Here is a 12,101-nt window from a genome sequence, read left to right as displayed (position 1 = left end):
TTGGATAAAAATTTTGATAAGCAACTATATAAAGAACACCTATAATTCAATAATAAAAAGGAAAACAACCCAATTAAAAGTGGACAAAAGATTGAATTAGATTTCTTGGAAGAAGATACACAAATAGCTAATGAGCACATGTAAAGATACTCAACATCATTGGACATCAGGGAAATGCAAATGAAAGCCTTGAGGAACCATTTATATTCATTTGGATAGTAAAAAATTTTAAAACCAGATTGTGGGGCTGGCGCTGTAGCTTAGCAAATAAAGCCACCTTCTGCAGTGCCAGCATCTCATGTGGGCACCAGTTCAAGTCCCAGCTTCTCCTCTTCTGATCTAGCTTTCTGCTGTGGCCTGGGAAGGCAGTAGAAGATGGCCCAAGTCTTTGGGCCCCTGCACCCGTGTGGGAGACCTGGAAGAAGCTTCTGGCTCCTGGCTTTGGATCCGCTCAGCTCCAGCTGTTACGGCCAATTGGGGAGTGAATCAGTGGATGGAAGACCTCTCTCCCTCTGTCTTTCCTTCACTCTCTGTGTGTAATTCTCACTTTCAAATAAAAAAATAAATCTTATAAAAATAGATTGTACAAGTATTAGTGATGGTGTGGAAAATTAGATTCCTCATATATTGCTGATGAGAATTTAAAATGGTGCAGCTGCTGTGGAAAACAACTGGCAACTCTTCAGATGGTTGAGTTCCAATATAATCCATCCAATCCTCTCCTGATTATATACACAAGTGAGCTGACAACATATGTCTTCATAAAGCCTAAAACGTGAATGTTAATAGCTCCAATATTCATGATGGCCATCAAAGAGAAACAACTGAAATATTTATCAACCAATGAGTGGATAAACAAAGTATAGTTTATGCATACAATGAAATATCATTCAGTCATAAATAACAATGAAACACTAATACCTGCTCAACAGGTATGAACCTTGGAAACATTTTGCTAAGTGAAAATAAGCTAGTCACAAAGGATCACATATCATAATTATATGAAATGTCCACAAAAGGAAATTAGAAAATAGAAAGTAGGTTGTGGTTGCCTAGGTTAGGGGTAGGGTGGGAAGGTTAGGGGTGACATCCAAGAGGTACAAGGCTTCTTTTCTGGGGTAGTTCTCAGGGCCGGTGCTATGGCTTAGCTGGTAAAATGGCTGCCTGCAGTGCCAACATTCCATATGGGTGCCGATTTGAGTCCCAGCTGCTCCACTTCCCGCTCCAGCTCTGTGCTAATGCATCTGGGAAGGCCCCATGGGATGGCCCACGTGCTTGGGCCCCTACACCCGCGTGGGAGACCCAGAAGAAGCTCCTGGCTCCTAGCTTCCAATTGGCCTAGTTCTGGCCATTTGGGGAGTGAACCAAAGATGGAAAAATCTCTTTCTGTCTCTCCCTTTCTCTGTCTGTAACTCTGCCTCTCAAAATTTAAAACTCTTAAACATTATTCCATAGGAAATCTTTTTTTTTTTTTTTCCTTTTCTAGTGCCACTGTATAACAGATGAAGCAGCAGTTATGGTCAACTGTTAACGGGAATTTAAAAACAAAAGTAGTAACAGTCAGATGAGCAAGTCATTGAATTAATTATTCATTGATCACCTCCGTCACCAAAAGTCTTAGTGATAGATTCATTAGAAATCAATGTTATCGGTGCCATTAATGAAATTAATGCCTCCAATAAAAGATTATTTTATAATCTTTGTATTGATGGTGAAAAGGAGTTTGACTGCTTTATCCTACATAAGGATATGCAATGGCATTTCAAGGAAAATTGCTTTAAAATATTTATTGTTTAATGCTAATGTACAAATTTTTTTATCAGATCAATTTATTTATTTGAAAGTCAGAGTTACAGAGAGAGAAGGAGAGACAGATAGACAGATCTTCCATCTGCTGGCTCACTCCCACAACAACAAGGACTCGGCAAGGCCAAAGCCAAGTGTCGGGAGCTTCATCCAATATCATTACACAAACTCTTTAATATATCTTTGAGGGGCGGGCACTGTGGTGTAGTGGGTAAAGCTGCCACCTGCAGTGCCGGTATCCCATATGGGTGCCGGTTCGAGTCCTGTCTGCTCCACTTCTGATCCAGCTCTCCACTATGGCCTATGAAAGCAGTAGAAGATGGCCCAAGTCCTTGAGCTTCTGCACCCACGTGGGAGACCTGGAAGAAGCTCCTGGCTCCTGGCTTCGGATCAGCTCAGCTCTGGCCATTGTGACCATCTAGGGAGTGAACCAGCAGCAGATAGAAGACCTCTCACCTCTCTCTCTCTCTCTCTCTCTCTCTCTCTCTGCCTCTGCATCTCTGTAACGCTGCCTTTCAAATAAATAAATAAATCTTTAAAAAAAAAAAAAAGCTTGAGTTCCCTAGGTGGTTCCCCTACCTTAGTCACATTAGTAATGTCTGAATGTCCAGGATTTCTCCCCACTTGCCATGGGCCTGGTAAGGTGTGCTGCCCTCCTCTGTCTGGGATCTGTAAGTAATAAAAAAGCAAACTGCTCTAGGCCATGTTTTGTCTCCTGCCTCCTGGGTGTCTCACCTGACCCCAGTTCCCCTCCTTTTCAGGCCTCTCCTAGATAGTTGCTATCCTGGACCCTGGGCACCCTCAGGAGGAAGAGCTCAAGACCAGAATAGAAAGAAATCACAGTACATTAAGCTGAATGAAAATGGAAACACAACGTACCAAAAACTGTGGAACAGTTAAAGCCGTCCTGAAAGGGCAATGCATAGTACTAAATGCATAGTAATTAACAAGGAAATACCTCAGATCAGTAATCTACACTCTCATCTTAAGAACCCAGAAAACAAAAAGCAAAATAGTCTCAAAGCAATCAGAAAGAGATTAAAGAGCAGAGTCCCATAAAATTGAGTGCATATAACCAATAGAGAAAAATCAATAAAACAAAGAACTGATTCTTTGAAAAGATCAATAAAATCAACTAACCTCTAGCAAGACTAACAAAGAAAAAAAAAAGATGAAACCCAAATGATTGATACCAGGAATGTAAGAGAGGGTATCACCATAGACAATGCAGACATCAAAAGATAATAGTGAAGGCCGGCACTGCGGCTCACTAGGCTAATCCTCCGCCTGCGGCACCCACACTCTGGGTTCTAGTCCCAGTTGGGGCGCCGGTTCTGTCCCAGTTACTCCTCTTCCAGTCCAGCTCTCTGGTGTCTTCGGGAAGGCAGTGGAGGATGGCCCAATTGCTTGGGCCCTGCATCCACATAGGAGACCAGGAGGAAGCACCTGGCTCCTGGCTCGGATCGACGCCGTGCCTGCTATAGTGGCCACTTGGGGAGTGAACCAACGGAAGGAAGACCTTTCTCTCTGTCTCTCTCTCTCTCACTGTCTAACTCTGCCTGCCAAAAAGAAAAAAAAAGATTAAGAAAGAGATAATAGTGGAATATTTTGACTCTACATTTATAAATTTGACAAATTAGGGGCAGGTATTTAGCCTAATAGTTAAGACATTGGCATCTCACATTAGAGTACCCGCCTTTGATACCCAGCTCTACTTCCTGTGCCGATCCAAAGCCAGGAGCCAGGAGCTTCTTCTGGGTCTCCCATGTGGGTGCAGGGACCCAAGGACTTGGACCATCTTCTTCTGCTTTCCCAGGCCATAGTAAAGAGCCGAATTGGAAGTGGAGCAGCCGGGACTCAAACCAGCACCTATATGGGATGCCGGCATTGCAGGCAGTGGCTTTACCCACTAAGCCGCAGTACCGGCCCCTCAATTCATTTAAAAAAATTTTTTTAGTTCAGATTGAATATATTTATCTATCTTCTGGTTTACTGAACTTTCCTCTGTCATGTCTGTTCTTCTGTGAGTCTCCCTAGTGAGGGGTGTGTGTGTGTGTGTGTGTGTGTGTATTTTTCTGAACTTGTTTCTATTTGGTTCTTTTTTAAGAATATTTATTTAATTTATTTGAAAGGCTGAGTAACAGAAATAAGGAGATTCATAGAGAGAGAATCTGCCATCTGCCAGTTCACTTCTCAAATGGCTGCGAAAGCCGGGACTGGACCAGCCTGAAGTCAGGAGCCGGGAACTCCTTCCGTGTCTCCCACATGGGTGGCAGGGGCCCAAGTACTTGGACCATCCATGTTCCATTGCTCTCCTAGGTCCATTAGCAGGGAGCTAGATCATGAGCAGAGCAGCTGAGACTCAAACCAGTACCCCAGAATGGGATGTCATCTGGGATCTAAGGTGGTGGCTTAACCTGCTGCTCCACAACACTGGCCCCATATTTGGTTCTTTATATATTCTGTATCTTTGCTGAAATTTCTATCTTTTTGTTTCAGTAGGTATCACCCAACTTCCTTTTGGCACATCTTTATAATAGCTCCTCTAAAGGCATTCTTGATGATTCTTTTTATTTTATTTTATTTGACAGAGTTAGACAGTGAGAGACAGAAAGGTCTTCCTTCTGTTGGTTCACCCCCAAAATGGCCACCACGGCCGGCACTGCGCCAATCCGAAGCCAGGAGCCAGGTGCTTTTCCTGGTCTCCCACGCGGGTACAGGCACCCAAGCACTTGGACCATCCTCCACTGCCCTCCCGGACCACAGCAGAGAGCTGGACTGGAAGAGGAGCAACCGGGACTAGAACTCGGTGCCCATATGGGATGCTGGCACTGCAGGCGGAGAATTAACCAAGTGAGCCACGGTGCCAGCCCGATAATTCTTTTTTTTTTTAAGATTTATTTCTTTATTTGAAAGGCAGAGGCAGAGGCAGAGAGAGAGAGAGAGAGAGAGAGATCGATCTTCCATCTTTTGGTTCACTCCCCAAATAGCTGCAACAGCTGGAGCTGGGCCTAGTCAAAGCCAGGAGCTTCTTCTGGGTCTCCCACATGAGTGCAGGGATCCAAGTACTTGGACCATATTCCACTGCTTTCCCAGGTGCATTAGCAGGGAGGTGGATTGGAAGTGGAGCAGCAGGGACTTGAAGTGGCGCCCATATGGGATCCCAGCACTGCAGGAGTGGCTTTACCAGCTTTGCCACAGTGCCGGCCCCATTCTTGATAATTCTGACACCTATGTCATCTTGGTGCTGGCATCTTTTCCCCTGATAGTTGAGATTTTTCCTTGCTGAGTCATTTTAGGTTTATCTTGGAGTGGGTTTTTTATTTGTTATGTTATTAGATGCAAATCTTATTTAAATTCTATGGAGAAAGTAGTACTGAGACCCAGCTACTCAGTTCCAACCCAGCTCCTGCTAGTGTGCCTAGGAAAGCACCAGAGGATGGCCCAAGTACTTAGACTCTTACCACCCAAATGGGAGACCCAGATGGAGTTTTACGTTCCTGACTTTGATCTGGCCCAGCCCCTGCTGCTGTTACCATTCAAGGAGTAAACCATTGGATGGGAAATTCTCTCTCTCTCTCTCTCTCTCTCTCTCTCTCTCTCTCTTTCTCTCTGTAACTATGTTTGCCTAATAAATGCATAATTTTTAAAAAGATTTTTAAGTAACATCAACTAATTACTAGATAAAAAAATGTAGTATATAAGCATGATAGAATACTACTCAGCCATAAAAAAGGAATTAAATCCTATCTTTTGCAACAAAATGAATGCAATTGGAGACCATTATGCTTAGTAAAATGAGCCAGTCCCCAAAAGACAAATATCACATGTTTTCTCTGATTTGTGGTAACTAATATTTAGAGTGCAAAAAGAAGTAATATATATATATGAGTGAAATTGACAACTTGAGATTTGATTATTATTTATAGCCCTTGTCTATACTCCTGAAGAACAGTGGTCTTTCCACTTAGTATTTGTTGAATTCTTTATTTAGTGGAGGATTAAGCTTTATAAAGTAAATGGAATGAAAAATAGGAAAGGAAAGAGGAGGGGAACTGGCATTGTAGCATAGCAGGTTAAGCCACTGCCTGTAATGCCAGGATTCCATGTGGGTGCCAGGTTGAGTCCCAGCTGTTTCACTTCCAGTCCAGCTCCCTGCAGGAAAGCAGTGGAAGATGGCTCAAATACTTGGGCCCCTGCACCCATGCAGGAGACTGAGATGAAGTTCCTGGCTTCTGGCTTTGGCCTAGCCCAGCCCTGGCCTCTGGTGCCAGGAATGGAAGATTGTTGCTGTGGACTCATTCTGAGAGAAGAAGCACGGTGGAGGCAAGAGGCATGGAGTCACCACATAAACCCCAAGAGTCAGGTGAAAGCAGGCCAGAGGTGAGCAGCCCGCAGACTCATTTATTTCAGTTGGTACAGCAGCTTATATAGCCAAGGCAGCCAATCCAGTCAAGGGGCGGTCTATGCCCTAACCAATCACAGCCTGTTGCCAGGCAGTTTCCGAAGCCATCCAATCACAGCCTGTTGCCAGGCAGGCTCCATTACCATGTGGTTTCCAAAGCCATCCAATCACGGCCTGTTTCAGGCAGGCTCCGTTGCCAGCGGCCATCTTGGCATGGCCTTCTCATTCCACTACATTTCCCCCTTTTCATTTATTTTTGAGCAATGGGAGGCATGATTCTTGGCCATACCATTGTTGACCCCATTTCCATGTGGTCTCCATATGCAGCTGTGCCTGTCTTAGTTGTCCCCTAGAGGATCTTACCCGTCATTGAATAACCAGCCCTCAAAATGGGAGACCACAGGAGTGCTGGCTCAGATGGGGGTAGGAATGAGGAACAGTGGTAATCAGGAATGGTGTGACCGCACACAGAATGTGGGCCGTTCGAGTGGCTGACCAGAGTTAAGTGGGGTATAAAGCAGTAGCAGATGTGGCTATGGGCACTTCCTCAGGGTAGGATGATAGGGAAGGTGCGTCCACTAACAAGGCAGACTCTCAGTCTTGTTCTGCTGGTTCTGGCTGTCAGTTGCAGGCTCGATATTTTTGCCTGGTACCCAAATGGGCCGTCCTGCATTCTCTGGAAAGACATAAGCATATCCTCGGCCCTTGGTTAGCAGAAACCTTTTTACAGGGAATCCAGGGCCTGAATTTTGCGTCCCCTCTGGCAGCAAACATGTGGGTGGGATGGGGTCTAGCAGCTGCCCTGAGAGCCTGGGGTGCCCGGGGACTGTCACAAATGTGGGGATCCTCACTGGGTGCGGATGGGATGACCTTGCATGAGTTATTGCGTTGAGGTCGTCTAAGTTCATCCCATGGGTATATGGGGGGTGGCTGACTAGGTATTGCTGCGTTGTCTGCTATCATGTCATTTTCACTGTTGGAGCTCTCTCTCCCTAAGTCATCAACTGTTGTCTGTGAGGCAGAGGCCTGGAGTGACAGGCTCTTATCACACACAGATTCGTTATGTTTAGTAATCTGTGCGGGCTTCTGAGGGGGGTATCTTTCCCATGTTTGAGCACTTAAGAGCAGCACGCCATGCCAACTCTAGTCAAAGGAAAGACACCCAGGGCACTGCTGCCATAACAAAACTAATTCCTAGCACCTCAGCGGCTGATGGCATTATACAGGGATTCCCTACGTTAGATGAACAGACAGTGGTGTGTCAGATCGTAAGTATGTCCTGTGCTTAGTGGGAGACTTACTTGATTCGTTAGGTCAAGGCCATATGCCCACACTGTGTCTCCGGAGCATCACCTCTCTTGAGTGAGGGAAGATGACTTGGTTCCGAATTCTGGGATGATCAGTCACTTATGTGAATTCTCCAGGAGAACCGAATGTAAAAGGAGGAGCCAAGAAACAGTGTTATGCTTCTGGGCCGTGTGTGCCTAACCTGGGGTCACTTCGACCGAGGACAAGGACAAGGAAAGAGGTGTAGGAGGGGGTTCTGTGCTCACCCTCACAAAACCGAACAAAACACCGAGGGGCCAACTTGCCAAAATCAAGGGGGGACCTCGCTTAGTCCTACACACTGTCTCTTTCTCAGTCATGTTGGCATGCCAGATGTTGCTGTGCATTTGTTCTGAGAGGAGGAGCATGGTGGGGGCAAGAGGCGCGGAGTCACCACATAAACCCCAAGAGTTGAGTGAAAGCAGGCCAGAGGCGAACAGACCACAGACTCATTTATTTCAGTTGGTATAGCAGCTTATATAGCCAAGGCAGCCAATCCAGTCAAGGGGTGGTTTATGCCCTAACGAATCACAGCCTGTTGCCAGGCAGTTTCCAAAGCCATCCAATCATAGCCTGTTGCCAGGCAGGCTCCGTTACCATGTGGTTTCCGAAGCCATCCAATCACAGCCTGTTGCCAGGCAGGCTCCGTTGCCAGCGGCCATCTTGGCATGGCCTTCTTATTCCACCACAGAAGATATTGCTCTCTCTCTCTCTGTAACTCTTTCAAATTAATTAATTAAAAAAAGAAAAGAAGAAGAAGGGGAGATGGGAGTGAGGGAGGGAGGGAAGGAGGATGGAAACTATCATTATGTTCTTAAAACTGTGTGTATGAAATACATGAAATCTGTTCCCTCTATATAAATAAATAATTTTATGTATTTTCATCATGAAATTGACTGAGTTGGATTTAGGCTCCATGTTATGACCAAACTTTCTGTGTGTGGTTCCAATTTCAGATCTCTTTGTAAAGTCTTGACCGTCCTGTATGTCTACTACCCAGTGGCCGGCCTGGGGCCTGGCCAGTTCTCTAAGGTTGCAGCACACTGCTTAGGGTCAGAGCTGCGCATGGGCAGCTTGGCAGTGTGCACAGGAGTTCATGAACTTTCCCAGGGTTTTACACTGGAAATGACCCCCTGGATGTTTGGGATAGGTATATTAACTGGACAGAACAAAACTATCCTCAAGAGGAGAAGGAGAGTAACATGTCCACATTATTAGAGAGAGCCATAGAAGCACTACCAGGAGAAAACGGTATTATAGTGGCCAGCGCCACGGCTCACTAGGCTAATCCTCCACCTTGCGGCGCCGGCACACCGGGTTCTAGTCCCGGTCGGGGCGCCGGATTCTGTCCCGGTTGCCCCTCTTCCAGGCCAGCTCTCTGCTGTGGCCAGGGAGTGCAGTGGAGGATGGCCCAGGTGCCCTGCACCCCATGGGAGACCAGGAAAAGCACCTGGCTCCTGGCTCCTGCCATCGGATCAGCGCGGTGTGCCGGCCGCAGCACGCCAACCGCGGCGGCCATTGGAGGGTGAACCAACGGCAAAGGAAGACCTTTCTCTCTGTCTCTCTCTCTCACTGTCCACTCTGCCTGTCAAAAATAAATAAATAAATAAATAAAAAACGGTATTATAGTGATCCCAAATTTCTCAGTCTCTGGCTTAAATTGGGGCACTTATGCAATGAGCCTTTGGATATGTACAGCTATTTGCACAGCCAAGAGATTGGCATTTCACTTGCTCAGTTCTGTATCTCATGGGCTGAAGAGTATGAAGCTTGAGAAAACTTTAAGAAAGCGGATATGATATTTCAGGAAGGAATTCGGCGCAGGGCTGAGCCACTGGAAAGACTACAGTCCCAGCACCGACAATTCCAAGCTCGGGTGTCTCGACAGACTCTGCTGGCACTTGAGAAGGAGGGCGAGGAGGAAGTTTTTGGAGCTTCTGTATCACAGCGAAGCACACTGGCAGAGCTGAAGAGCAAAGGGAAAAAGAAAAGATGGCAAGAGCACCAGTCAGCCGTGCCGGAGGTGCCCTCAAGGCTCCAAGCCAGAACAGAGGACTGCAAAATCCAGTCCCTCAACATATGCAAAGTCATTGTAGAATTACTGTTTTTGATGAAAACACAGGTGAGGCTTCTCTAGCAGAGTTGTCTAAGCCTGCAGTCCAGCCAGGGACAGCACGCCCTGTGGCCAGGGCCAAAGAAAATGAGCTGCAAGCAGGCCCTTGCAAAACAAGCCTCATGAGAATACAGCTTTGTGACAGCTGGGCCCCCCGTGCATCCCGGTTTTACTCCATGTGTGGAAGAGACGGCACAACAACCTGTTATGACCCCATGTAGAACTGAACCCCTTACAAACAGTGTTCTAAGCACCAGAAAGCCTGGAAAGGAAGAAGGAGACCCCCTGCAAAGGGTTCAAAGTCATCAGCAAGAGTCCGGAGAGAAGAAAGAGAAGATGACGTACTGTACGGAGAAGACTTATGCGGGAGTTGGGGAGTTCTCCTTTGAAGAAGTCCAGGCTGAAGTTTTCCGGAAAAAACTAAAAGAGCGAAGGGAAGCTGAGCTCTTGACCAGTGTAGAAAAAAGAGCCGAGATGCAGAAACAGATCGAAGAGATGGAGAAGAAGCTAAAAGAAATCCAGACTACTCCTTTTCTACTGTGGCCTTGGTACATTCTCGTTCCATGCAAGTTCGTTTTTGTTTTTATTTATTTATTTATTTATTTGCTCCATCTAGAAAGATGGGGCACTAGTTATTCCAATTTTTTGCACACTTCTCCGAACAGTTCCCGTGTCCAGGACCAAACCGTGGACGGACAAAGAGAGACAAAAGCAGTGGCAGTTGATCCCCTCTTGGGAATCACAGCCCCTCTAAATAAACAAGAAGTGGCCCCTGCCCCCAAAGTTGTAGCCAACTGAAGGCTCCCACGGCTGCTGTGACTGAGAGTGCCTGAGCATGTGGAGTCAGGAGAGAGGAGAAGAGCAAGCTGGGCCTTCACACCAGCCTCTGCTGGTGTCAGCAACCGCCTGTCCAGTTGTTACAGCCAGAACGAGAGAGCTTTTCCTGGGGCTCCTCTCTCCATAACTGGGGCCCACTTCCGAGATTAGGACTACCCTGAGTCCATGTCTGGGGAATCGTGACTGGGGGGACAAACTGGGAAACTCCCTCTAGTTTTGTGGTAGTGTAAATCCTGGTCCTTTTTCTCAATTCACCTGCAACCATTTACTCCCTTAAAATTTTGTTTTAGATTTGTTTATTTTCAAGAGAGACAGAAACAGACAGAGAGAGATCTTCCACTCACTGATTCACTTTCCAAATGCAGGCAACAGCCAGGGCTGGACCAGGGCAAGCCAAAACCAGGAGCCCAGATCTCAGCCTAGGTCTTCTATATGGGTGGTAGGGACCCAAGTACTTGAGCCATCATCTGCTGCCTGCCTGGGTATCCGTTAGCAGGAAGCTGGAATGAAGAATGGAAGAGCCAGAACTTGACTGTGCCTGTACTTCCAGCTTTGCATTCTCCAGTGATTTCAAATACTCATGCCTTCTTCTGTATGCCCAGTACATTTGCTTTGTCTAGGCATAAAACTACCATGATACTATTATTGTATTATCAATTGCTTTCCTTTTATTTCCCTTTATGTTATAGATCAGGTGTCAACTTGGTATGTTTTAAACGATGTGTCTTGGCAGATTAAAGGTGGATTTTGATCTTTTGCCACTCATCCTGTTGAGAAGTGCTATGGGGGCTGGCCAGGCATCTCATTCTTCATGCAATTTCATGAACTTCCTGTGTTCTCCTGGGCATGGTAGTCTTGGGGTAGTCAGACTTCTCACAGGGCAGCCCAGGACTCCATGAGTGTTCCCAGAGCTCCAGAAAGCTCACTTATGACCTAGCGTTGGTAGTCTCCAAGCCACATAATTCTGAGTTTTTCAAAGGATAGGTCCACACTTCAGTACTTATAAAGACCTCTCCAGATGATGCCAATGAGAAGCCAGAGTTGTGTGCAGTGCCCAGGACTTCACTGCTTTCTGATGACCAGACTCAAGTGGGTTACACTGGGAACGGCAGAGCTGCCCCTGGGAAGCAGGAATCAGCAGGTCTGAGAAGAAAGAAGAATTTGTAATTGGAGCAACTGCCCAGCTGGCTCTCATCGTTAGGGAAGTTTGTTCCAATCCCTTCCCAGTACTTAATGTAACTTCCACACAGAGGCCATTCTGACCCTGAAACACTTGATAAAACCCTAACTCCAAAGTCAGTCCCAGAATGAATCCTAACCTAAGGTTTACTCTAATTCACACCCCAATGACTACTTCAAAGTTTAACTCCCAAATCCACTCACTCACACCTCTGGGGAAAAGTCCCATTTTTAGCCCTATTTCTTCCTTCTTCTCTCCACCCTTATCTCTCTATCAGCTTGTTTAATCTGAAATAGAGTGCGTAGACATTGGCTGGAATCCTAGCTCCACTAACAGCAAATTGTTTAGTCTCTCTAAGACTCACCTTCCTTGCCTGTAAAATAGGGATAACAATACCAGCCTTAAAGGAATCTTTGGGAGAATTAGGAAAGTAA

General features: G+C 46.2%; 1 pseudogene; it reads left to right on the top strand.

Moving 5' to 3' along the window:
* The first annotated feature begins 9,152 nt into the window (after positions 1–9,152).
* On the top strand, positions 9,153–10,564 carry LOC103349134 (mitotic checkpoint serine/threonine-protein kinase BUB1 beta pseudogene; annotated as a pseudogene).
* Positions 10,565–12,101: the final 1,537 nt, after the last annotated feature.

The sequence above is a fragment of the Oryctolagus cuniculus genome, chromosome 9 (genome assembly GCF_051225735.1).
Source record: "Oryctolagus cuniculus isolate XC-2025 breed Fujian yellow rabbit chromosome 9, ASM5122573v1, whole genome shotgun sequence".
Taxonomy (NCBI): Eukaryota; Metazoa; Chordata; class Mammalia; order Lagomorpha; family Leporidae; genus Oryctolagus; species Oryctolagus cuniculus.
The sequence above is the reverse complement of the archived record's forward strand: the minus strand, read 5'-3'. Positions and strand labels throughout refer to the sequence as shown.